Source organism: Heteronotia binoei, chromosome 21, assembly GCF_032191835.1.
Source record: "Heteronotia binoei isolate CCM8104 ecotype False Entrance Well chromosome 21, APGP_CSIRO_Hbin_v1, whole genome shotgun sequence".
Taxonomy (NCBI): Eukaryota; Metazoa; Chordata; class Lepidosauria; order Squamata; family Gekkonidae; genus Heteronotia; species Heteronotia binoei.
The window spans coordinates 146536003-146560531 of record NC_083243.1 but is presented as its reverse complement, the minus strand read 5'-3'; the positions used below and the strand labels follow the sequence as shown (position 1 = coordinate 146560531).

Genomic DNA, 24529 nt, shown 5'->3' with positions numbered 1-24529 from the left:
ACTTAGCTATCTGTCTAGAGATAGATGGACTTGCATCCACCAAAAGTTTCTCCAAACACGCCCTGTCCGCATCAACTATTGGTTTAACTACAAACGGGGAAACAAACCTGTCCCTATATGCTTGGTGGAATGGGCATCGAAAAAACATATGAATCATCGACTCCACCTCTCCCATAGCACAAGAACAGCGTCGATCTTCATATGGAACTTTTCTATATTTCCCTTCTAACACTTTTGAGGGCATGACTGCTCATCGAGCCAATGTAAAGGCTCTTCTGTGAGCTGGTACCTCCAAATAAGAAAAGTACTTGGCCATCCTCATAACATATTTGGTCTCGGTAGATGCCAAGAAAGAAGGGGCCTGTTCTAGATCCCTTTGTCTCTCTATATCACAGATTCTTTGTTTGATAATACTTTTTGCTTTGGCATTACTCTGCGTCAAGAGGTTTTCAAGTGAGAATCCTATACTTTCCAAATTGCTTTCAACCAACTGCAGCCACCTTGGCCTATAGAGGTCTTGAATTATTAGAGGAAAGAGGCCTTTTTTGTTTGTATAGATTCTTAGCCATTGGTATGCCGAAGACAACATAATTCTGGCCTCAATTCTCATTTGCCCAGTTTCTAGTCGCAAAAGGGCATTTGGCACACCTGGCGGGAGCTGCAAGATGTTACGGAGAAATTTAGATTGCACTTTCTCAAGAGCCTGTAATTTTTTAGCCGAGATGCCCAGGTTAATACCATAGAGCAGTTGTGTTAAAACTTTATATTGGAACAGTTTCAGTGCTGCAGGAACATAAAAGCCCCCCTTGGAACGAAAAAATCTCAGGATAGCATACATTGTTTTCTCAGCTTTCTCCACCCTCATATTACAATGTTCAGTATAGGCACCTGTATCCTGAATTACCATTCCCAAATAAGTAAATTTTGTTACTTGTTCTATTTTCTCCCCTTTCATAGTCCAATACCTCTTCTTGGCTTTTTTACCAAATGCCATCACTTTTGTTTTTTCAAAATTTATTACCAAACGTTCGTTTTCACAATACTTAACAAAGCTGTCTAATGCCCTCCGCAACCCAATAGGTGTTCTAGATAACAGTACCACGTCATCTGCATATAGCAGTACTGAAAGGTGGCGAAGAGCCAGCTTTGGGGGGTGTAATTTAATATCAGTCATATGTTCCACTATATCACTGATGTAATAATTAAATAAGATGGGGGCCAAAAGACAACCCTGTCTTACACCCTTCTTAATTTTTATTGGTTCTGTGAGTAATCCTTGCATATTGCATCTCACCCTAAGAAATGATTCTTCATGGAGGCCACAAATAAGAAATAGGAGCCTTTTATCGATATTGGAAGCCGCTAGTTTTTGCCACAATCATTGCCTTGAGATGGAATCAAATGCTGCCTTTAAATCAATAAAAGCCACATATAGAGCGGTTGTACCTTTGCCAGAGTACTTCTCAATTAGCTGTTGCAATAGGAGGCAATGCTCAGTTGTCGACCTTTCTTTCCTAAATCCAGCCTGTTCCAAGGGGATAATTTCTTCTTGTTCCATCCATATTTCTAATTTTTCTAAAAGATGTCTTGTATAAATCTTACTTATAATATTTAAAAGACTTATGGGCCTATAATTGGCGGGATTTACTTCTTTTGACCAAACTGTGTTGTTAGGAGGTGTGATATAGCTGCTGAAATGGCCAAATGTGATATTTAGTTTTTTCCCCATTGTTGTTGCCTGTTCACTCTGATGATTTTGCGCTGTTAGGGTTTTCCTTTAAGGGACATTTTTATATGGACTGGGCTTTGCCAATGGGTTGTTCTATATCATGCTCAGCTTTTGAGAAGTTTAGTACATTTTTTGGAATGGGCTGAGTGTAGGAAAGCTGTTCTAAAGGGTATAGTACACTATTTAGGCCAGGGGTGGCCAAACTTACTAAAGGTAAGAGCCACATAGAATAAACATCAGATGTTTGAGATCTGCAAGGAAGGAAGGCAAATAGATGGCGGGAGAGAGGTGGAAAGAAAGCAACTTTAACTTTAAATGCATTGTCCAAGCTGCCAGCTGGCTTGGATTACAGAAGTGATTTAAAGAGACCAATGCCTTCTCCAAGTTGTCCGACAGGGTGGTGGGAGCTTCAAGAGCCACACAATATGTGTGAGAGAGCCACATGTGGCTCCTGAGCTGCAGTTTGGCCACCCCTGATTTAGGCTATTTTCTCCTTGTATGGTCTGCAGGATCTAGCCACTGTGCCAGATTGCTGGGCAATTTTTTAGAATTTTCATCAGAGCTTGGTGTTCCTTTTGCCGATGAGAAGACTGGTATTCACATTTTTAGAAATCAAATTGGGCACTATTAAACAATTTTCTAGACTGCCAGAAGCAAAGTAGGCCTTCATGCTAGGGTCACCAGTGTTAGGGATAAGAATGAAGTCAAGAGGTGCTGCCTGATTCATGGAAGCAGCTCAATACCCAATGGGATCCTCATGTTCTTACCTGAACCAGAGATCCTGTAAAAATAGGTAAAGTAAAAACACTGGCTAAAAGCCTGCCAAGGCTCTCCAAAAGGCTTTCTGTCTAAAGTTGCAAAACGGGCACCCTCAAGGCTAGTTCCAGTCTCCTTTTTCCCCACCTTGTGATGGAATGTCAAGAACAATTGGTTCTACCAGGTACCAAAATACAATTAATCCCAAACATTATGGCCCTTCCTAAGACCCATCAGGAACCCATTCCCTCTTTTTATTTCAAACTGGATATCCACTCAAAACATCCCAGAAAGCCCATCAATGATCATTAATTTGATCATTTTCCAGGAGGGAATACCACCTCTCCAAGCAGTATAAAACAGAGCAAACTTGGCCCCATTGTACAATCTGTGGATGCCAAGATAGGTTGTACCCCCTCTTACTCTGTGTAATCGGGCCTCTTTGACATGTCACACTGATTGTGCATGTCCCCATCTCCATTTTCTCTACACAGATGTTTGCACATCTGGACAGACAATTTTGCCTTGGTAATTATCCCTCAAAATCTCTATTTCTCACCACTAATTTTCCTAGACTCTTGATCATGTATATTTTTGAATGCTTCAAGTGTGATAATATTTCTACATGTTTTTCTAAGTAAATATTTTAAATAACTTTAAATCTGGAGTCTTCTTTCTGAAACTGGACCATGGTATATATTTGGTTAGATACCGCTCCAAATTAGCTCTACCTATGGTCTGCCTCTGCTAATTTCCGCATAAAAAGAGGAGACCCCAGCATTTCCAGTAACAAGAGGAAGGTGACTTTGATGGAAGTTCAGCAGTTGGTGGGCCATTTGCCTGTAGAGTGGCAGCACTGGGTAGGGCCTTTTTGAATTGCCTTTGTGATACAAATGGGAGCCCCATTACAAACCGAGGGTCACAGTTGGCATCAGGGATGATTTGTGAGTCTAAGAGAGCTTCTTGTCAGGGTTCAATAGGATCTCATTCTGGAGGGAGGACTTGAGGTTGGAGACAGAGTTACAAGTGCAATCTGATACAGTTGATGCTATTGGTTTTGGGGATTACTTTAGTAGACACTGGTGCGCTGAATGTTGGCTGGTAGAGGATGGGATCTGTAGAGATTTGACCTTTTTGGAATCGTACCCCCCCCCCCCCCCCAATTGTGGTGTCTCTTTGGTTATGTGACCAGGTGTCTAATAGTACTGTGCATTTTTGGTGTGACAATTTAGCTGTTGGTACGACTTTTTCCCTGATGCCCAAGTCAGCTAGGGTGATGGCTTTAGTGTAGGCTTTCACCCTATGTTGTTTGCTTTAAATGTACTGTTTCTGGCTAAACATGTACTGCGTCAATAACAGGGTGGTGGATATTCTATCCTGTGAACAGATGGAGAGGTTTCACCAGCTAGCCCTGATGGCCAACTTGCAGCCAACACAGATGCCCCAGGATCTCTGGCATCTTGGAGAGCCAAAGCAGTCAGAGCATTAGGTTTGGCTATTGCTCCCAGTACTCAGAAGGCTTATGGCCATGCTGTTCATCAGTTTGAGGATTTTAGAAGAGAGATAGGGCTTCATGAGTTCTGACCTGCACCTGTGAACTACCTAATGCACTATTGTGTCATCTTAAAAGGTAAGGGACTGTCTATTAAGTCTGTGAGGGGGCAGTTGATGGCAATTGATTTTTTAAGTAAGTGTAAGGGAGTGATGGATTTCACAGGTGATTTTAGGTTATGGAAATGATTGAGGGTTGGTCAAGGAAAACCAGTGTGACCAAGGATGACAGGCAGCCTATTTCACCAGCTGTCTTGCATGGGTTGCATAGATTCTGGATTGATATTTGTCAGAATCCATATGGGCCAGCAGTTTCATGTAGCTGAGCTAACTGCCTTCTTTGGGGCATGGAGAGTGAGTGAGTTTGTTGCTCAGTCACAAAGTGACAGGTCTGGGAAAGCTTTGCAGATTGGATTTTGAAAGGGTGGTCATTAGGCTGAGGAGTTCTAGGACTGTCCAACACAAGGATGAAGTGGACATTACATTGGGGTGCTGTCAGGATAAGGATCTCTGTTCAGTGCAGGTATTTACAACAATATCTGGAGTTACAGGGGGAAGCTGGTGGCCTTGTGTTGCATGCTGACCACATCCCTTTAACAATGTTTCAGCTTTGGATGGTCACTGGTCACTTCAAGTGACCTATCTTCTTTAGGATTGGATGGGGTACGCTTCAGTATTCATTCCTTTTGGATTGGGATGGCATCCACAGCAGTTGCAATGGGTTGTTCTAGCCCTGCCATAGAGGGTGTGAGTGGCTGGCGCTCATCCGCTTATAGAGGTTATGCCAGACCAATGTATCAGATGTAAGCTTAACATGGTTGTTCTGTTGTTTTGATTGTTATTGCTTAAGTGCTGCCAGAGGGCACAGAAGAGCCCAGATTCTGGTCGTTGGACAGAGTATGAGTTGGATGGAGATTCGGTCCCAGCTCAGGCTCAGATTGCAAGCCACAGTCGAGTGGCAAGGCTGACAGGGCCTATGTTGGGAGGGGTTACTCCCTTTATTGTTCCTGGAGTGACCTGGTCTGCCCCCATAAATCCTGGCTATCCATCTGGAGGGAAGTTATCTTGGTTTGACAAAGGGCAAGGCCCTGATCCTGCAGGTCATGGCTGACATGAACACTATTAATGCAAAATGGCCAGGGATCTGCATCCTTTTTTCAGCCATCCTTCCCCAGCATTTTTGGAGGAGAGTTGGGGACCCCCAGGGTTTTGAGCAGGCCTGTGAGAATGCCAACAGAGATATGAAGGTGGATTGGGGGTGTTTTTGCTGAACCCAGGCATTATTGCCAAGTTGGGTCACCTGTACAGGGATGATGGTGTGCACCTGTCAGAATGGGGCAACCACATCTTTCTTGATGAGTTATGGCAAGGGCTCAGGAACCTCCTTGTGTGCTGGTGGGGCACAAGGGACTAAGCAGAGGCTTGCCCCTTGGCAGTGGCAGAAAGGAGGCAGGAATTGTATTCAGGAAGCATGGTGTAGCAGACTTTCCCTTACTTGGGGGAGGGGCTGTCTTACAGCAATTGTCTGGCAGGTGAGTCCCCAGTGGCATTATGCTAGTGGCCTATGAGGCCTCTTGGCTGGGTCCTCTCCCAGAATCTGCAGCTTGAAGGGGGGATTTGTTTAGGGGCAACTCACATGCTTCACTGCCTATAAGCAGCCAAGCAGTTTTGGCATGTGCCAGAGGCTGGATGTTTGCCTGCTGGGGCATGAAGTGGACCTGGTGAGATTCTCTTGCCCTCCCTGTTTATTGTTTTGCCCTTTTTGTTTATTTTGGTTCCAGGTTCTGTTATATTTAACAAAGCTTCCTCAGATTTAACCCAGCTACTGTTGTTATTTTGACTATGGAGGCAATATCGCCCTACCAGACAATGGCCCAACATAAGGTATGTAGGGCCTCCTTTGCCTCCATGGAAGGATCAATATGGTTGGGTAAATTGCATACGGGGTTATTGCAGGGATGGAATTAAAGGCTGTTGTCCTGCCTCCGCTACTGTTATATTCAGTATTCGCTAATCGCCCACCCTTCAATAAAATATGTTTTCTATTGGTCATCACTTTTAGGACCAGGTAGGATTTTTTCACCTTCAACTCAAGTTGACCTAGAGATGAGAGTGTTTTTGCCTACCTCATTCTTTTCACAGCAGTTCTGGGCAACTGGCTTAGGATGGTGTTGTTTTGTTAGGCAATCCTTGGCAGGAAGGAGGCAAGAATTGTATTCAGGGAGTATGGTGTAGCAGACCGCCCCTTGCTTGTGGGGTGGGCCATCTTGTAGCAACTGTCTGGCAGGTAAGTCTCCAGTGCTGTTATGCTAGTGGCCTGTTAGGCCTCTTGCCTGGGTCCTCCCTCAGGCTCTGTGGCATTTCTGGGGGCAACTTGCATGCTTAGCTGCCTGGCAGCAGCCAAGCAGTTTTGGCATGCTTCAGGAGGTGGATGCTTGCCTGTTGGGACAGGAAGAGGACCTGGTGAAATTGTGCAAAAAAGACCCCTAATTTCAGAACATCATAGTCACCTGTTTGGTTTCCAGGGTGCCTGGAGATTCAACTCACACACATCTGCCAGGAAAACATGGCTTCTGTCTACCAGAATGTAAGGGACTTATGTGAGTACTAACAGCCACAACGTTGCAGCAGCACTTGGTATCTCTGGAAGAGTGCTAACCAGGAGGACAGATGGGTTTCCAGCCGCTCCATGTGCGCACCATCTTGGCCGTTGCAGCAGAAGAAGTTGCGCTGCCTGGAACTGTCCGGGCAGACAGTTTCCAACCTTGACAACGGATTCCATGTTGGTAGGCTAACATCACCAGCAACTATCTTCCTGCAGTGCCAGACTCCATAACAGTGAAGCGGGAGGCTCACGTACTCAACAGCTGTCACTTACGCATAAGGCAATCAAGCTTATCTTAGGCATGGATCCTGTCAGACTGCCTAAGCTTTTGTCCAACGGAACCCAAGACAAAGGATGGTGCCAGTAGAGGAATGAAGAAGAGGAAGAACATCTTAATCTAGAGCCTAGCTTCTTTGTATAGATCGGGTGTTACCTTAGGTAGCAATTTGGCCATCTATTGTCACCTTTTAGATAAGCTTTGATAGCTTGTCAATCCCTTCCACCCCAATAATTTTACTCATTCTTTTCCCTAATGGTCACCCTGGAGCCTCCCCCTTTTCCCATTGTTACCTGTAGGCCCAATCAGGTAACCAGGGTCAGGTATGCTCATTGGCCAGGTATGGGTACCCAATCAAGTGCCCCCAATAAACTGGCCATTGGACACCGCAAAACTCCAGCCCTTATGGTCATTGTGGAACCTCCCCTTTTTCTGAGGTCACCACCTGTCATCTGCCCCTGCACCTCCCATCCCCTAAGGTCTCAAGGTAGTCCTTATAACCTCTGACCCAGCTCCCCCCAGGTGTGCATCTAGCAGTACCCCATTCCTGCTATTTAGATACCGGTACATCCCCGATTCCTGATCAGTTGAGGGTCCCTTCCCCCATCTCCCTAGCTTGTCACCATTGGAGCCTTCCTCGAAGACTATGATTGGTAATTATCACCCTGTTTGTCCATCCCTGTCAAAGCCCGGGTTGCAGATAAGGAACGACGGCTGCCAACGTCCGGCAGCTGGCCAGAACTCTGTCAGCCGGCTGGGGAGGAGCGCAGGGGTGGTCGTTAAAACAGTCCAATTATTTCAACACCGTAAATCAGTCCGGCCGAAGGAGGAGACAGAAAGCTTGGTCACAGGAATGCAGGGGGTCGGAAGCCAGAGAAAACAACGCCAATTACCTAGGTCAGTCCACAAAGCAAAGTCAGAGTCTAGAAGTTCAAGTCCAAGGTTCAGGCCGGGTCAGGAGTTACACGGGTTCTCGCAGCAAGCAAGAGGGTGCAGAGCGTAGTCACGTCCCAGGAGGGTCATTCGTTGCCAGCACAGTTTGCCTTGAGGTCAGGGTTACAGATATACTGTGCTGGCTTGTTAACTTGTTAGTACTCCGGGCTGAGATCTCTCCTCCCACGCATGCGTGCATCTCTCCGTCTGTTTCTGAACTCCTGTCGCCTCCTCTCACGTAGCCGGCTTACAGGAGGTGGTGATTCAGGAGGGGATGCACTAGGGCCTGGTGTGGCCTGATCAGTTTCAGGTGGCTCCTGCTCTGAGTTAGCAAGGGCGGGGGCTGAGCTAGGACCCGGTGTGGCCTGATCAGTTTCAGGTGGCTCCTGCTCTGAGTTAGCAAGGGCTGGGTCTGGGGCAGGCACGACACTATCCCCCCCCTCAGGCCCCCCCTCATCCAAGCCGCCTGGCTTATCCAGGTAGGCCGCATGGAATTGCCGGAGCAGGTCAGGGGCGTGCAGGTGGGTAGCTGGTTCCCAGGAACGATCTTTGGGGGGTAGCCCTCCCAGTCCACTAGGTACTGGAGCTGACCTCGGTGCAGCCGGGAGTCCAGGATCTGATGGACCTCATACTCCTCCTCATCATCCACTAAAACTGGTGGCGGAGGCGGCGGTGGGACGTCCCTGTTCGGGTCTGGCGCGGCTGCGGGTTGGAGGAGGGAGCGATGGAAAACCGGGTGGATTCGGAGGTGGGCGGGGAGGCGCAGGCGGAACGCCACCGGGTTGATTTGCGCCTCGATGGGGAATGGGCCGACGAAGCGAGCGGTCAACTTGGAAGACCGGCCAGGGGTCCGGAGATATCGGGTAGAGAGCCAGACGGAATCCCCGACCTTGAGGGGGGCTCCCTCCTGGCGATGCCGATCTGCGGCCAGTTTATAGGCGTCCTTGGCGCGCTGGAGCTGGGCGCGCAGGAGGTCGTAGAGCGTGTGGAGCTCTTTGATCCGGTTGTCCGCTGCGGGAACATCGGCGGACGGGACGAGCGGAGGGAAGAACCGGGGGTGCAGTCAGTAGTTGGCCGCAAACGGTGTGGTCTGCGTGGAGCTGTGGGCCGCATTGTTGTACGCGAAATCGGCCAGGGGTAACAGGGAGGCCCAGTTATCCTGCTGATAACTGGTATAGCAGCGCAAGTACTGCTCCAGGGTAGCGTTGGTGCGCTCGGTCTGGCCGTCGGTCTGGGGATGGTAGGCGGACGATAAGTGAAGCTCCGTCCCCAAGCCTTGCTGGAACGCCTGCCAAAAGCGCGAGGTGAATTGCGGGCCCCGATCCGAGACAATCCGCTTGGGTAACCCGTGCAGGCGGAAGACGTGGTTCAGGTAGAGCTGGGCGGTTTCCGGCCCGGACGGCACCTTGGCGCAGGGGACAAAGTGGGCCATCTTGGTGAACAGGTCCACCACCACGAAAATACAGGTGTGGCCCTGGGACCGAGGTAGGTCGACAATGAAGTCCATGGACACCACGTCCCAGGGCCCGGCGGGAGTGGGGAGTGGCTGCAGGAGACCGGAGGGCTTGGCGGGTACGTTTTTGGCGCGGCGGCAGACCTCACATGACGCCACGTACCGACTGACGTCCGCTCGGACGCGAGGCCACCAAAAGTCGCGGGTCAGCAGATGGGCGGTTTTGTGTTGCCCGAAGTGGCCGGCCGGTGGTGCATCGTGGGTGAGGCGGAGGATGCGGGATCGGAGAGGTCCTGGAGGGACGTACAACTGCTCCCGATGGTAGAGCAGCCCATCCCGGGTGGTCAGTTCCCCGGCAGGGTCTTGCTGCGGGTCTTGCAGGTGCTTCTGGGCCCAGGGGTCGGTGGCCTGACTGGCCTGTATTTCGGCCACCAAGGCGGGTGCAGTCAGGGCGGCGGCGAAGACCGTTGGTGGCAGGATGCTAGCCTTGGGGGCTTCGGTAGCACCAGGGGTGTCATGGTCTGGCCGGCGGGACAGAGCGTCGGCTTTCTGGTTTTGGGTGTGCGGGATGTAGGAGATGGTGAAGTTAAAACGTGAAAAGAACAGGGACCACCGGATCTGTCGCTGGTTCAGCCGGCGAGTGGTCTGTAAGTGTTCCAAGTTTCGGTGGTCTGTGAATACTTGGACCGGGTGCCTTGCTCCTTCAAGGTGGTGCCGCCACACCTCGAACGCCACCTTGATTGCCAAGAGTTCTCTCTCCCATATGGTGTAGTTGCGTTCGGCGGCGGAGAGCTGCCGGGAATAGTAAGCGCAGGGCTGCCAGGGCTGACTGGGGTCGTCCCGCTGGGAGAGCACGGCTCCGATGGCCACGTTGGAGGCGTCTGCTTCCACCATGAAAGGCAAGCGGGGATCAGGGTACCGCAAGAGGGGACTGGAGGAGAAGCTGCGCTTGAGGTCGTGAAAAGCCTGGTCAGCTTCCGGGGTCCACTGGAAGGGTTCCTTGGGGCGGAGGAGCCGAGTCAAGGGCTTGGTTAGATCGGCGTAGCCAGCGATGAACTGCCGGTAGTAATTGGCGAAGCCCAGGAGGCGCTGGACGTCCTTCCGATTGCGAGGGGCCTGCCACTGGAGGATGGCGTCAACCTTCGTTGGATCCATCTGAGTTCCTTGGGGGGAGATGATGTGCCCCAAGAACTCGACCGACGGGAGGTGGAAGGCGCATTTCTCTAGTTTTGCGTACAGGCGGTGAGCTCTGAGCCGCTGTAGCACCTGTCGGACATGTTGGACGTGCTCCTGCTCAGAGGTGGAGTAGACCAGAATGTCATCCAGGTAAATGATCAGGAACCGGTCCAGCAGGTCGCGGAACACGTCGTTCATGAACCGTTGGAACACGGCGGGGGCATTGGTGAGTCCAAATGGCATGACCAGGTGTTCGTACTGACCATACCTGGTGCCAAAAGCGGTCTTCCACTCGTCTCCGGCTTTGATGCGAACCAAGTTGTAGGCCCCTCGAAGTTCGAGCTTGGTGTAGATGGTGGCCCCCTTCACACGGTCGAGGAGCTCCGGAATCAGTGGAAGCGGGTAACGGTTCCGGATGGTAATTTTGTTGAGTGCCCGGTAATCATTGCAGAGCCTCAAGTCCCCGGTTTTCTTCTTTACGAACAGGACGGGCGAGGACAAGGGCGAGGTGGAGGGTCGGATGAACCCTCGGGCCAAGTTCTTCTCCAAATACTCCCGTAGGGCAGCCAGCTCCGGGTCCGCCATGGGGTAGAGGCGGCCAGCGGGTAGCGGGGCGCCGGGCATTAGGTCAATGGCACAATCATAGGGCCGATGTGGGGGAAGCTGGTCTGCTTCCTTCTCATCGAAGACGTCTGCAAACTCCTGGTAGGGAGCTGGGAGTGTGGTGGCGGCCCCCAGGAGGCTGGTGGGGAGCAGGGAGCTGGGTCGAGCATCAGGAGACACCAGAGCCGGGTCTGGTTGTAGCGTGGAGCATGGCGCAGGGGCACCGGTAAATTGCAGTTCTCGTTGCACCCAGTCCACGTGAGGGTTGTGGGCCTGGAGCCAGGACAGGCCTAGGATGACGGGGAAGCGTGGCATGCGGGAAAGGTCAAAGGTTTGTTCCCCTTGGTGTTGCTGGACCCATAGGGCGAGTGGTTGGGTCTCGTGGCGGATGGGCCCAGAGCGCAGCAGGCGACCGTCCACAACCTCGACCAGGGTAGGGGTCTTCTTTTCCCGGATGGGGATGCCATGTTTCTTGGCGAAGAGGTGGTCCATGTAGCAGCAGGTGGCCCCTGAGTCCAACATGGCGTGCACGAAGATCCACCGGCCGTCAGGGAGCTGCAGACGAATCGGGACCAGGAACGGGGTAGGTGGGGGGTCGACGGAGCTGGAGGCCCTCAAGAAATGCCCCAGGTCAGGGGCTCCAACTAGACCTGGGGCTGGACTTTTACCGGGCCAGCGGAGCTTGCAGGGCGCTGTGCTTTGGCTGGACAGGTACTTGCAAAGTGTCCAGCTCCGCCACAATACAGGCACAGGTTGTGGGCGCGCCGACGGGTCTTCTCCTCGGGAGTCAGGCGAGGGCGGGCGACGCCCAGCTGCATGGGTTCCGCAGCGGGGGGGAGAGCCGGAGAACCTGGCGGTGGAGCAGCTGTGGGGACCCTTGCTGGGGCATGGCCTCCTTTCTGCTTCTGGCGGCGGCTCTGTAGCCGCCCATCAATGCGCATGCACAACCGGATCAGGTCTTGTAGGGCGGCTGGTCGGTCGCTGCGGGCCAGTTCGTCCAGGATGGCATCAGAGAGCCCCTCCATATACTGGTCCACCAGGGCAGCTTCATTCCAGGCCAGGTCCTGAGCCAACAACTGGAATTCGGTGGTGTAGTGGGAGACAGAGTTTTGGCCTTGTTGCAAAGTCCGTATCTTGCGGTTGGCCGTCTCGGCTCGCACGGGGTTGGCATAGGCAGCCGTGAAATGTGCCTTGAAGCGGGGGTAATCTGCTAACAGCGGTGAAGATTCCAGCAGTAGGGGAGTGGCCCATTTGGCCGCTTGCCCTTTAAGCAGGCTCAAAACAAAACAGACCTTGGTCTTGTCTGTAGGGAAGTCACCCTGCCTTATCTCCATGTACAGTTCACATTGAGCAAGGAAGGCAGGGAACGCTTCCAGGCTTCCTTCAAACTTGTCAGGGACACTCACCGGGCAGCGGGCGCGAGGCGCGGCTGCAGCAGCCAGAGCGGTAGCATTGGAAGCAGTCTGCTGCTGGAGTGTAATTACAGCCTGCGTCAGCTGTTGCACTTGGTCGAGAAGCCCCGACAGGGGGTCCACGCCTCCTGCCGCTTGGTCAGTCATGGGGGAGCCGGGTGAGTTATATGGGTGCTGGCAAGCTGTCAAAGCCCGGGTTGCAGATAAGGAACGACGGCTGCCAACGTCCGGCAGCTGGCCAGAACTCTGTCAGCCGGCTGGGGAGGAGCGCAGGGGTGGTCGTTAAAACAGTCCAATTATTTCAACACCGTAAATCAGTCCGGCCGAAGGAGGAGACAGAAAGCTTGGTCACAGGAATGCAGGGGGTCGGAAGCCAGAGAAAACAACGCCAATTACCTAGGTCAGTCCACAAAGCAAAGTCAGAGTCCAGAAGTTCAAGTCCAAGGTTCAGGCCGGGTCAGGAGTTACACGGGTTCTCGCAGCAAGCAAGAGGGTGCAGAGCGTAGTCACGTCCCAGGAGGGTCATTCGTTGCCAGCACAGTTTGCCTTGAGGTCAGGGTTACAGATATACTGTGCTGGCTTGTTAACTTGTTAGTACTCCGGGCTGAGATCTCTCCTGCTACGCATGCGTGCATCTCTCCGTCTGTTTCTGAACTCCTGTCGCCTCCTCTCACGTAGCCAGCTTACAGGAGGTGGTGATTCAGGAGGGGATGCAATAGGGCCTGGTGTGGCCTGATCAGTTTCAGGTGGCTCCTGCTCTGAGTTAGCAAGGGCGGGGGCTGAGCTAGGACCCGGTGTGGCCTGATCAGTTTCAGGTGGCTCCTGCTCTGAGTTAGCAAGGGCTGGGTCTGGGGCAGGCACGACACTCCCTATGTTACCTCTATATATTTCTCTCTATTTTTATTAGGTCTGTATGTATGTTATATGTATCTATTGTCTTGTATGTGTGTTCTCTATTTTTCTGTAATAAATTCATAATTGCTTTACTTAATTAGTGTCCTTGGTAAATTTAGCAATAATTTCTGGAAGTGGAATCCTGTATACATAGATTCTAGGTCCTTTTGAGCCAAAGTTGCCCACCTGTCAATTCCCTAACCTCTATTGAGGGCATTTTGGCTTACAAAATCCCCTTGCCTCCCTGCTGTTTATTGTTTTGCCCTTCTTGTCTAATTGATTGCAGGTTCTGTTATATTTAATAAAGTTGCCCCAGATTTAACCTAACCACTGTTGTGAATCTAGTTATTTCAACTATAGGGGCAAAAAAATTTCTAAACAAAATTAACTCTTATCAAAAGATCATAGTAAGTTTTGCTTTGCCCACCAATGTGTTTGAGGAAAAGGGACATAAAACCAAATTTATCATGACAATCCCGAGGTGTATGGTGGGCTACATTTACACATACTTCACTAATTTGCAATAAGGTTATATGTAGTGGCTCACCAGTTGAACATTCCTCCCCAAAGCCCCAAAGTTTTAATATCTAAACATCTATAAACTAATATACAACATCGTTGTTCACTGTTGTTCCTCCTTAACTGAACATTCAATCCACAGAGCTCAGCTGATGCCAACCATAATTAATATTCAGCTTCACAAATAAAGTAAGTGGTAAACTTGGAAGGCCAGATTCACTTCTTTTGGATACAAAATTTGTATCTTAAATCATTCCAGCCATCTTTGGGCCTATATTTCAAGAGTTCTGAGCCTAGTTCAATTACTTTTTATGACCACGCTAACAATTAGATACAAGAATACTGTCCATTGTCTTCTTTCCTTATGATGGTTATATTTTTAATGTTAGATCTTTGATACTGTCTTTGGTTATTCCAGAGGAGATGCTTGAAGGTACTACGTTTTTGCCTCCCCTCTTTTTGCATTGTTTGAGCCTTCCCCCAGTCTTTAATACATATAAAAGTGTTCAGAATTGAAAAAAATGTCTATCACTGCAAGGCAGTCGTATTTTTCCTTCCTCAGTTCTGCAGAAATACACACAATATCAGCTCTGTCTTCCAACAACCTTAATAGAATTTCAGCATCTGCTGCCAAATGGCCATCTGATGTTCTCTTCTGTGTACAAAGATTAAAACAGTCTGTCACAGAAGCGCTAATGCAGTCAAATGACAACTCTCCAGCCTAAAGCTTTTACAGGCCTACAGAAATTTCTCAAGACTTTTGGAGCCCAAAATAATTAGAGGGCATGGATGAGATGAACAAAGGTCTCTTCCAACAGTTCTATGAAACAGGAGATTGCACAGCATCTTCAAATCATCACCACATCACTGTCAATTCAAGAGGCGGCACCTTAAACTCTGCAGTATTTGGTATTTTTCATGAAACCCAAATCAAAAACCAGGCCTTTAGCTCTTGTTGTTGAAGGTGACCAGATGGGTTTAGAAGAAGCTATGGAAGGCAGAAGCACAATAAAAAGCATCAGTGTTTTCAGGAGATTAGCACAATTGCATGGTTTTGTTCAATATCACTGAATTGCTTCACCTGCTGTGTCCAGATGGAAAAAAGAGACTTATAGCATTATACTGTTAGAGACTTAGATGGATCTGAAATGTTACAGTAATTTCTTCAACATTTTTCTTGAGAACATGTAAAGACGATAGAGTACAAATAGTCGTCTTTGTTTCATTTTGGTTTTATATGTTGCCATTGTTAGTGCTTTCAATTCCCTCATTTTCATTGCTGACAGTCCAATTTTTAAAATTTCTTTTGTGGCTTGTTTATGCCATTTCATACATCATGCTCCATTTATATACTATAAATGCAGAAATAACATCAAAATATACATGAATTTGAACACATGAAACTGCCTTCTACAGAGATACCTCACTGGTTCATCAAAATAAGTATTCTGACTTCTACCCTTCTCCAGGGTCTCAAGTAGAAGTATCACATCACCTGTTATTGTATCTTTCTGGAGATGCTGAAGATTAAATCTTCTCCATGTGAAGCAGATGCTTTCCTACTGACCCATGCCACCATCCTGAAAAAGAAGCTAGATGCCACAAACTAAATGGCAATGCCATTATTACCTGTGTCTTGTATAGACTACTAGGACCTTTCCCATCCTTTTAATCTCTTTCCTTTCACACAACATGAATTTACATGGATAAAATTCTGCCCAAGGAAATACAAAATGGCATGAAAATAAAGATTCATTGGTTTGATTTCTGTAAGGAAAAGTAAAAATGAAATGAGGATTTGTGAGCTGAAACAGTGGGGTTTTGAGACTCGGAAGCATCCCTAATGTAGAGTTATTCACACTTTCGCTTTGTCAGTGACAACTCATTTTTAAGACGGTCCTATTAACTTCCCAGTTTATTCAATTCATGCAGCCACCAACTGCTGTTGACTTTCTTGAGGTTGTGAAATGTAGCCTTCTAAGGATTCAAAAAGGTGCTCCTACCTTCTTAGCTCCTTTATTCGTTTTCCAAATAAATATAAGGCTAAACCATATTCTATTAAAACTTGGAAGAGATTTTTTCTTTAAACCCTTTTCCTCCTCCTCTGTTGAAAGAGTGAACAAACGCCCCAGTTCTTTGCAGGAATAACTACAGACCATTTGCATGCTGAGCTGTCAGACCATGCACTTTCCATTAAAGAGATAACATCCTTTTTCATAAGTCCATTTGGGATCCATTTTAGTGTTATCTAAAAATCAAATCTACACGGTAATCCTTTTAATGTACTCTTGACTTTTAAAAAACAGCTTTATGTTCCTTCAGGAAATGTTTTAAGCCATTACTTTGTAATTACTATTCACCCATGAAAACACTGATCTTTTACAATATATAATCAGTTTGCAGTCTTAAAAATAAGGCAGGCTTGAATTTTGTCGAGGGAAAGCACTGAAGGAAATGTCAAAGGTTAGAGGGATAAAACCATTTTGTGCCCAGAAGTATAAGTTTCTAAAGTGGCATATTTCTCCATTGTTTAAGTAAATTGTGCCTCCCTATCAGAAATTCCAAGCCTTTGTGAGAAGAGACCCCATAGCAATTGCAGAGATCATAATTTTGTTTTAAAATCAAGTGGCACTGACAATAATGTTACCGATTCTCCTTTATCATCAGAAATATCTTCAAACATGGCTTTTGAAGCATTAGCCACAGCATAATACAGCATTCTAAGTGGTGATGGTCAAAATAAAAAATCAGTTACAATATTTCTTCTTCTCCAATAATTTTATGGTGTAGTTCTAGGGCCACTATTGATTAGGGAAGCAAGAACTCTAAGACCTGCATTGGCCCGTACAGTTCACCAGTGCACAATGCAAGATCAATCATAATTTCACCCAAAAGCAACATTTTCAAAATGTCAACATATGAGGACATTAAGTGGGCAGTTTGGAAGAGGAATGAGTACCTAATACAATCTAGAAGTACACGTTTCATGCAGGTTATGTACTTATAGCAGCTGCAATGAACCCAGCATGGTTGCTATGGAGCCAGCATAGACTATACAGTCAGAACTGATGAATGCCATCTCTAAAGATGGGAGTGTCATTGGAAAAGCCTTACCTTCATTTCACCATGGTACTGCTGAATCCAGAATGTAATATTAATTCTTGTCTAAGATATTCTGTGTCCAGTATTTCAAGACTGAGGACATTCCTTTAAAATCAACTTACAATATGGACCTAACATATATTTTTATCTAATATATTGTACCTCTGTTTTTATTTTTACTTTTTATCTCTCCCTGTATGGCCTTCTTCTTCTTTCTCACAGTCTCCTTTCCCCCTCTTTATCTGTACTTTATTTTTCTATCTTTCCTTCTCTCCCTTACCCTGCACATCCTTTTTTCTTTGTCTCTTCCTGCCTTCTTTGTCACACCCCGCCCCCCATCTTTCTACTTCAAGCGTTCCATATGATGGCCACACTGATGATGGTACAGACTCCTTACGTCTGGGCTCCTCACCCTTTCAAGTCTGATGGCACCTTTGGAATTCTGACACTGGGTGGTGGGAGGTGGCTACTGCAGAAGGTGGAGCCAACCATAAAATGTCAAGGAGTGATGTGATGTTCTTCATAACTCTAAGAATAACAGCAATATTTTAGGCAGGAGCTGTGTCTTTGAAAAATGAATGTATTCCTTTAAAATATTCTCTTGCATACCTTCACTCAGGCAACGAAGATCCTTGTGGCAGCTGCTGACAAAACAATGCCTTTTAAATAAAATCCATACAGCTAATTGTCTTTCCAATAGCCAATTAGAAGCCCTGCTAGGCAAGAACCCCACCTGACCACATTAGATTTGCCAGGTCCCCCCCTGGCCACTGGTGGGGAATAGGGGGGAGGGTTGCCAAATTCAGGTTGGGAAACTCCTGGAGATTGGAAATAGAGTTTGGGGAGGTCAGTGTCCTCAGTAGGGTACAATGCCATAGAGTCTGCAATCCAAAGAATCCATTTTCTCCAGGGAAAACTGATCTCTGTACTATGGAAATAAGCCATAATTCCAGGTAATCCCCAGTCCTACCTGGAGCCTGCCAAGCCTAGCACCTCATCCGCTTTCTAAAAACACTTGCCAGAAGAGGTGTTGGTAGGTGCCATATTGGGGACACTGCGTTAAATAATGTTGCAATCTATCAAATAAAGATCTATGTCTGACATGATCATTTCTTTATCCTTCCCATTTAGCATTACAGGGAAACAGGGCTTTTTTTGTAGCAGGAACTCCTTTGCATATTTGGGCACACACAAACCGATGTAGCCAATTCTCCTGGAGCTTACAGTAGGCCCTGTACTAAGAGCCCTGTTAGCTTTTGGAGGATTGCCTACATCAGGGGTGTGTCGCCTAATATGCAAAGGAGTTCCTGCTACAAAAAAAAAGCCCTGCAGGGAACTGTCATTCCTGTAGAATGTAGCCACTGCCAAGTCCGCTTTTTTTCACCTTAGGCGGGCGAGGCAGTTGGCCCCCTTCCTGGAGCGCGACGACCTAGCAACAGTGATTCATGCTACGGTCACCTCGAGGTTGGACTACTGTAATGCCCTCTACATGGGGCTACCCTTGTGCCGGACCCGGAAACTGCAGTTAGTGCAGAACGCTGCTGCCCGGCTGCTACTTGGGCTCCCAAGATGGGAGCACATTCGGCCGGGGCTCCGGGATCTGCACTGGCTGCCAGTAATATTCCGAGTCCAGTACAAGGTGTTGGTCATTACCTTTAAAGCCCTATATGCCTAGGACCTGTCTACCTTAGGGACCGTCTCTCCCCACACGTTCCCCAGAGAGTACTACGCTCCGGTTCACAAAATCTGCTGGTAGTCCCCGGGCCAAAGGAGGCCCATCTAAAATCCACCAGGGATCGGGCCTTCTCAACAGCGGCACCTTATTGGTGGAACCAGCTGCCGGAGGAGGTGCGGGCCCTGCGGGACCTAGGGCAGTTCCGCAGGGCCTGTAAGACAGCCCTCTTCCGGCAGGCCTATAACACCTAACTGATAATGAGAACATCTCTGGATGGAACAAAAATGCTCTTATAGACCGCTGGTTTTATTTTATCTTGTTTTATTAATTATGGTTTTAATTGTACTTGTAAATGTTTTAAATTGAATTATATGAATCATTATGTTGTAAGCCGCCCTGAGACACTTCGGTGAGAAGGGCGGGATATAAGTCCATTAAATAAATAAATAAATAAATAAATAGAACAGTGGTGTCAATTGTCCTGCCCATGGGACCAATCCAGGCCCAGAGGACTTCAATGTGGCCTGCTTCCTTCTCCCTCTCTTGTGCTTCTGTCATCGCCATTTTTGTTTTTCTCCGTGGGATTGAGGCAGTCAAGCGAAGCAGCCTCTCCCACTCTTCCCCTCCTTCTTCCCTAAGAGAGGGGGAGGGAGAAGGGGTTTCAGCCAATGAAGAAGCTTGGTTCTGTAGCTCTGCTGTGTGATTGAGCTGTGAGAAGCTATCTCAATCACAGAGCAGAGCTACAGAGTCAAACTCCTCCACTGGCTGAGACTCCTCCTCCCTCCCCTTCCCTTGGGGAAGAGGAAATGAGTGAGGAGAGGCTGCTTTGCTCTGCTGCCTTGATCCCACTGGAGAATACAAAAAGCAGCTTTAAAATCAACACAGTTTTATTCAAGGTAAGTAAGAGCTTCTGCCTTACCTCTCTCTCCCTCCCTGTTATGCTGGCTTTTTCAGGGCTTTCCTGGGTGCAACTGGGTTCCCTCCTCCTTTTCACTGCATTAATAGGGAAGACTATATCTTTGTAGATAAACCCATAACCCTCAGTCTGTGTCACTGTGCCTTCAGATGTTTTTGTCCAGCACACGAAGCAACTTTATATACAAAAGCTCACAATGCCCAGCAGTTTCATGTTTTCCCCTGGGTCCTAGGGCATAGAGTATTGACCATAAGATTTCTGTAATGAATGGCAATGATAGGTTTGCAACTTACAAATACACACCTGAAAAACATCTGAACAGCATACTCGAGATTGCTATAGCACAGATATTGTCTCAAGATTTTGATGCAACATTCAGAGCAAGTGGTGTCATTTATCAAGAGACTGTTAAGTAAGCAAAATATTGCAAGAGTGCTAATGTTTTAAGTATGCTTTATTTTAAGTTTTTTAAAAAATCTTAGTATTTGTTGGTGCTCTTTATAAGTTTACATCTCTGCTACCTAGCATTACATTTTATGACATACATGGCGATTTGGATGAAGGAATAGAGAGAATGCTTATTAAATTTGCAGATGATACTAAATTGGGAGGGCTGCAAATACAGTAGAAGACAGAAACAGGATACAGGATGACCTTGACAGGCTGGAAAACTGAGCTAAAACCAATAAAATGAATTTTAACAGGGATAAATGTAAAGTTCTGCATTTAGGTAAGAAAAATCCAATGCATGGTTATAGGATTGGGGAGACTTGTCTTAGCAGTAGTTTGTGTGAAAAGGGTCTAGGGGTCTTAGTGGATCATACGCTGAACATGAGTCAACAGCGTGATGCGGTGACTAAAAAGGCAAATGCAATTTTGGACTGTATCAAGAGAAGTATAGTGTCCAGATCACGTGATGTGATGGTATCGCTTTACTCTGCTCTGGTAAAACCTCACCTGGAGTATTGTGTTCAGTTTTGGGCATCACATTTTAAGAAGGATATAGACAAGCTGGAACAGGTCCAGAGGCGGGCGACAAAGATGGTGAGGAAAGGTTGAGGAAAGGTTGGCATGTTTAGCATTGAGAGGAGGCAGCTGAGAGGTGATATGATCACCATCTTCAAGTACTTGAATGGCTGTCATATAGAGGATGGTGTGTAATTGTTTTCTGTAGCCCCAGAAGGTAGGATCAGAACCAATGGGTTGAAATTAAATCAAAAGAGTTTCTGGCTCAACATTAGGAAGAACTTCCTGACTGTTAGAGCGATTCCTCAGTGGAATAGGCTTCCTCGGGAGGTGGTGGGCTCTCCTTCCTTGGAGGTTTTTAAACAGAGGCTGGATGGCCTTCTGACAGCAATGAAGATCCTGTGAATTTAGGGGGAAGTATTTGCCCCCCCAAGTCGGAATAAAGAGACGGACACAAATTTGATTGGTGAAACTATGGGCCACTTTATTAAATAACACAGCAATGGCAAGGGCAACCGAACTGCGGCCAGGTCAGGGCCAGGGGTCTCATCAGACCGCTCCCCTGCCTTTTCCAGCGGGCGAGAGACCTGGCCCCCCAGCCGGAGCTGTGAGCCACAGCTCCCGTTAGGCAGGCCCAGCAGGGAGGCTCGCACCAGAGGGCCCAAACACCAGACGTGAGTCTCAGCGAAAGGCACCCATCCAATCGAGTCTCCAGGACAGTCTGCATTCACACACCATTTGTGAGTTTCCTGCATTGTGTAGGGGGTTGGACTAGATGGCCCTGGAGGTTCCTTCCAACTCTATGATTCTATGGGCCAGCCCAACAAGGTCTAATTTATGTTAGATCTGGCCCTCAAGAATTCAACACCCCTGCTGTAGAACTTTGAATACATTACAGACAATAACAGTTCTCAAGTTTAGCAGCTTATGAATATATTTTTTTATAAAGTGAAACTGGGCAAAACACTGTTTAGCCAATTCTTTTTTACTTCTTAAGTTTATACAGCCAAATCAGACAAACAGGAGGCAAGTCAGTTGTTGCAGTCACCCAGAATTGAAACTTAACATTTTAGAATTCAGCCTTGAGTCAAACCTTTGTGTTTGGATATAAAGAGCTGGACTACAGATCACTTTTATACCACTATATCAGAACATCACTACAGTTGTGAGAGCCATGGACTTAAAAGAAGTCACCTAATTAGTGCCATTCATTTTTGTATTTATGCAAGCTGTGTTTGTGATATCCAGCAGGCAAACAGGCATTTACAGGCTTTTGTTTGGAATCAGAAAGAAACCCAATTTCTAACTGCAAGACATCATGAATATCCTGGATAATTAAACGTTTGACCAATTTTTATATATTTTAAGTTAATTGTACAAAGATGGTTCTGTATGATCTTACTACTAAAATCATGCTTACTTACTACTGCTGGTAAGTGGGGATTCCCTACTGAAGGGATAGAGGCTAAAGTGTGCTGGCCAGTCTTGTCTCAAGAGGTATTCTGTGTACTGGATGCACGCATCCACGACGTGACTCAAAGGGAAGAAAGACTCATCAAGCTCATGTATATTATCCTTTCCTCCTGATCCATGTGGGAACAAATGATAACGCCTGGCACAGCCCAGAATGTATTAAAAGAGATTTATGTGGCCCTGTATAAGAAGGTGACGCACCTGGGAGTGCGGGTTGTGTTTGTGTTTTCATTAGTTCTTCCTGTTGAAGGCTGTGGCTTAGGAAGGAAAAGAATAATAATGCAAATAAATGATTGGCTATGTAGATGGTGACATCAGGAAATGTTTGGATTTTTGGACCATGGATTATGCTTTCAAGATGAAGCTCTTCTGTTGGGAGATGGTTTGCACCTCACGAGGGTAAGCAAATGTGTTTGGTGAGAGCCTTGCTAACCTAATAAGGAGGGTTTTATATGGGGGAGTGAGACAAAAATTCAAAGCCTAGTATGGTGCCAGTAACTGGAGATAAGAATGCCGCAGTTTTGCGGGGGAGTGGCACATGTGCTAGTGCTGGGTAATGTTAACTTGCAGGTAAGTACAGAAATGAAAATCTCTATACTTGTGAGAAAATATGTGAATCTGAGCATGGAAGTTCACTTGAGTCTCTTCATAAAAATAAAATAATACTGATATTATGATGGGGGTCTGCTATAGACCACCAAGCGAGGCAGAGGACTTAGATGAGACACTCCTAGAACAAATTACAAAATTCTCAAAGAGAAAGGACACAGTGGTCATGGGAGATTTTCTGGATATCTGTTGGAAGTCCAAGTCTGCTAAAACTGAAAGACCAAAAAAGTCCTTTCTTACTGATAACTTCATTTTCCAGAAAGTGGAGAGGGAAACAAGGGGATCTACTATTTTGGACTTGATTCTCACCAAAAGGGAAGAACTGGTTGACAAGGTGAAAGCTGCAGGCACCTTGGGTAGTAGCAACCATCAGTGTTCCCTTTAAGCTGAGCTAGTGTGAGCTAGCTCACAGTGTTTTAGCCTCAGGCTCAAACATTTTTGTCTTAGCTCAGGAAAAATGACTCCAGAGCAAACAAATTTATGCAGTAGCTCACTGTTTTAATGCCCATAGCTCACAAAGTAGAATTTTTGCTCACAAAACTCCACAGCTTAGAGGGAGCATTGGTGACCATGTAATTTTGGAATTCACAGTCTTGGAGAAGGGAAAAGCTGTAAATAGTTAGACATATAGGTTGGACTTCAGGAAAGCAAATCTTGAGGTAGAATCCCATGGCCAGAAATATATAAGGAGAAAGGAATTCAAGAGGGGTGAGAGTTTCTTAAAAGTGGAATATTAAAAGCACAACCACAAACAATTTCTATGAGAAGGAAAAATGGGAGGAGCCTAAAGAAGCCAAGGTGGTTCCATAAACACCTTTCTAAGGACTTGAAAAATAAAAAAGACTCATTTAGGAAATGGAAGGAGAGTCTTATAACCAAGGATGAATATAAACAAATAACCAGTGCTTGTAGAGAGAAAGTTAGGAAAGCTAAAGCTCAGTATGAGCTTAGGCTAGCAAGAGATGCTAAAAACAACAACAAAATAAAAGGGTTCAAGGCTTATGTTCAAGGTAAGAAAAAAGAATGAGGATATGGTAGACCCACTGGGGGACAGAAAAGTGAAATTGTAGCAGGTGATGAAGAACAGGCATAGCTGTTCAATTCCTACTTTTCCTTAATCTTCTCTTGTGATGGGAAAAGGTGCTCAATATGGCAAAAACAGAACACATGATGAGGGAAGAGAGTTCCAGCCTAGGATCGGCATAGGGGTAGTATAAAGAGACCTAGTTCTTAAAAATGAAACAAGTCCTCAGGGCCAGATGAACTGCATTCAAAAGAACTTGCAGATGTAATTTCTGAGCCTCTCTCTGTTCATTATTTTTGAGCATTCTTGGAGAACAGGTGAGGTGCCAGAAGATTGGAGGTGGGCAAATGTTCTCCTCGTCTTCAAGAAGGGGGAAAGGGATGACCCTGGTAAATACTGACCTGTCAGGTTGATGTCTATTCCTGGAAAAGTTTTAGAACAAATGATCAAACAATCAGTCCTTGAACATTTATTAAGGATGGCTGTGATTACTAAGAGCCTGCATGGGTTTCTCAAGAACAAGTCATGTCAGACTAACCTTATCTCTTTTTTTGAGAAAGTGACTACCTTGCTAGATCAGGGGAATGCTGTAGACATCATTGATCTTGATTTTAGTAAGGCTTCTGATAGGGTTCCACATAATATTCTTGTTGACAAGTTGTTAAAATGTGGTTTGGATCCTATTACTGTTAGGTGGATCTGTAACTGGTTGACAGATCGCATCCAAAGAATGCTTGTGAATGGTTCCTCATTTTCTCAGAGAGGAATAACAATGGAGTGCCTCAGGGATCTGTCCTGGGGCGTGTTTTGTTCAACGTCTTTATAAATGATTTGGATGAAGGAATAGGGGGAATGC

General features: G+C 46.8%; 1 protein-coding gene and 1 non-coding gene across 4 annotated transcripts in view; both read right to left on the bottom strand.

Annotated features, from left to right (window-relative positions):
• The window catches only part of LMO1 (LIM domain only 1), a 166469-nt gene that overhangs the window by 71287 nt on the left and 70653 nt on the right, over positions 1-24529 (bottom strand). The gene's annotated exons all lie outside the window — the stretch shown is intronic.
• Positions 15492-15602, bottom strand: LOC132590355 (U6atac minor spliceosomal RNA). The gene has a single exon (XR_009556695.1). It is a non-coding gene; the product is annotated as a U6atac minor spliceosomal RNA (small nuclear RNA).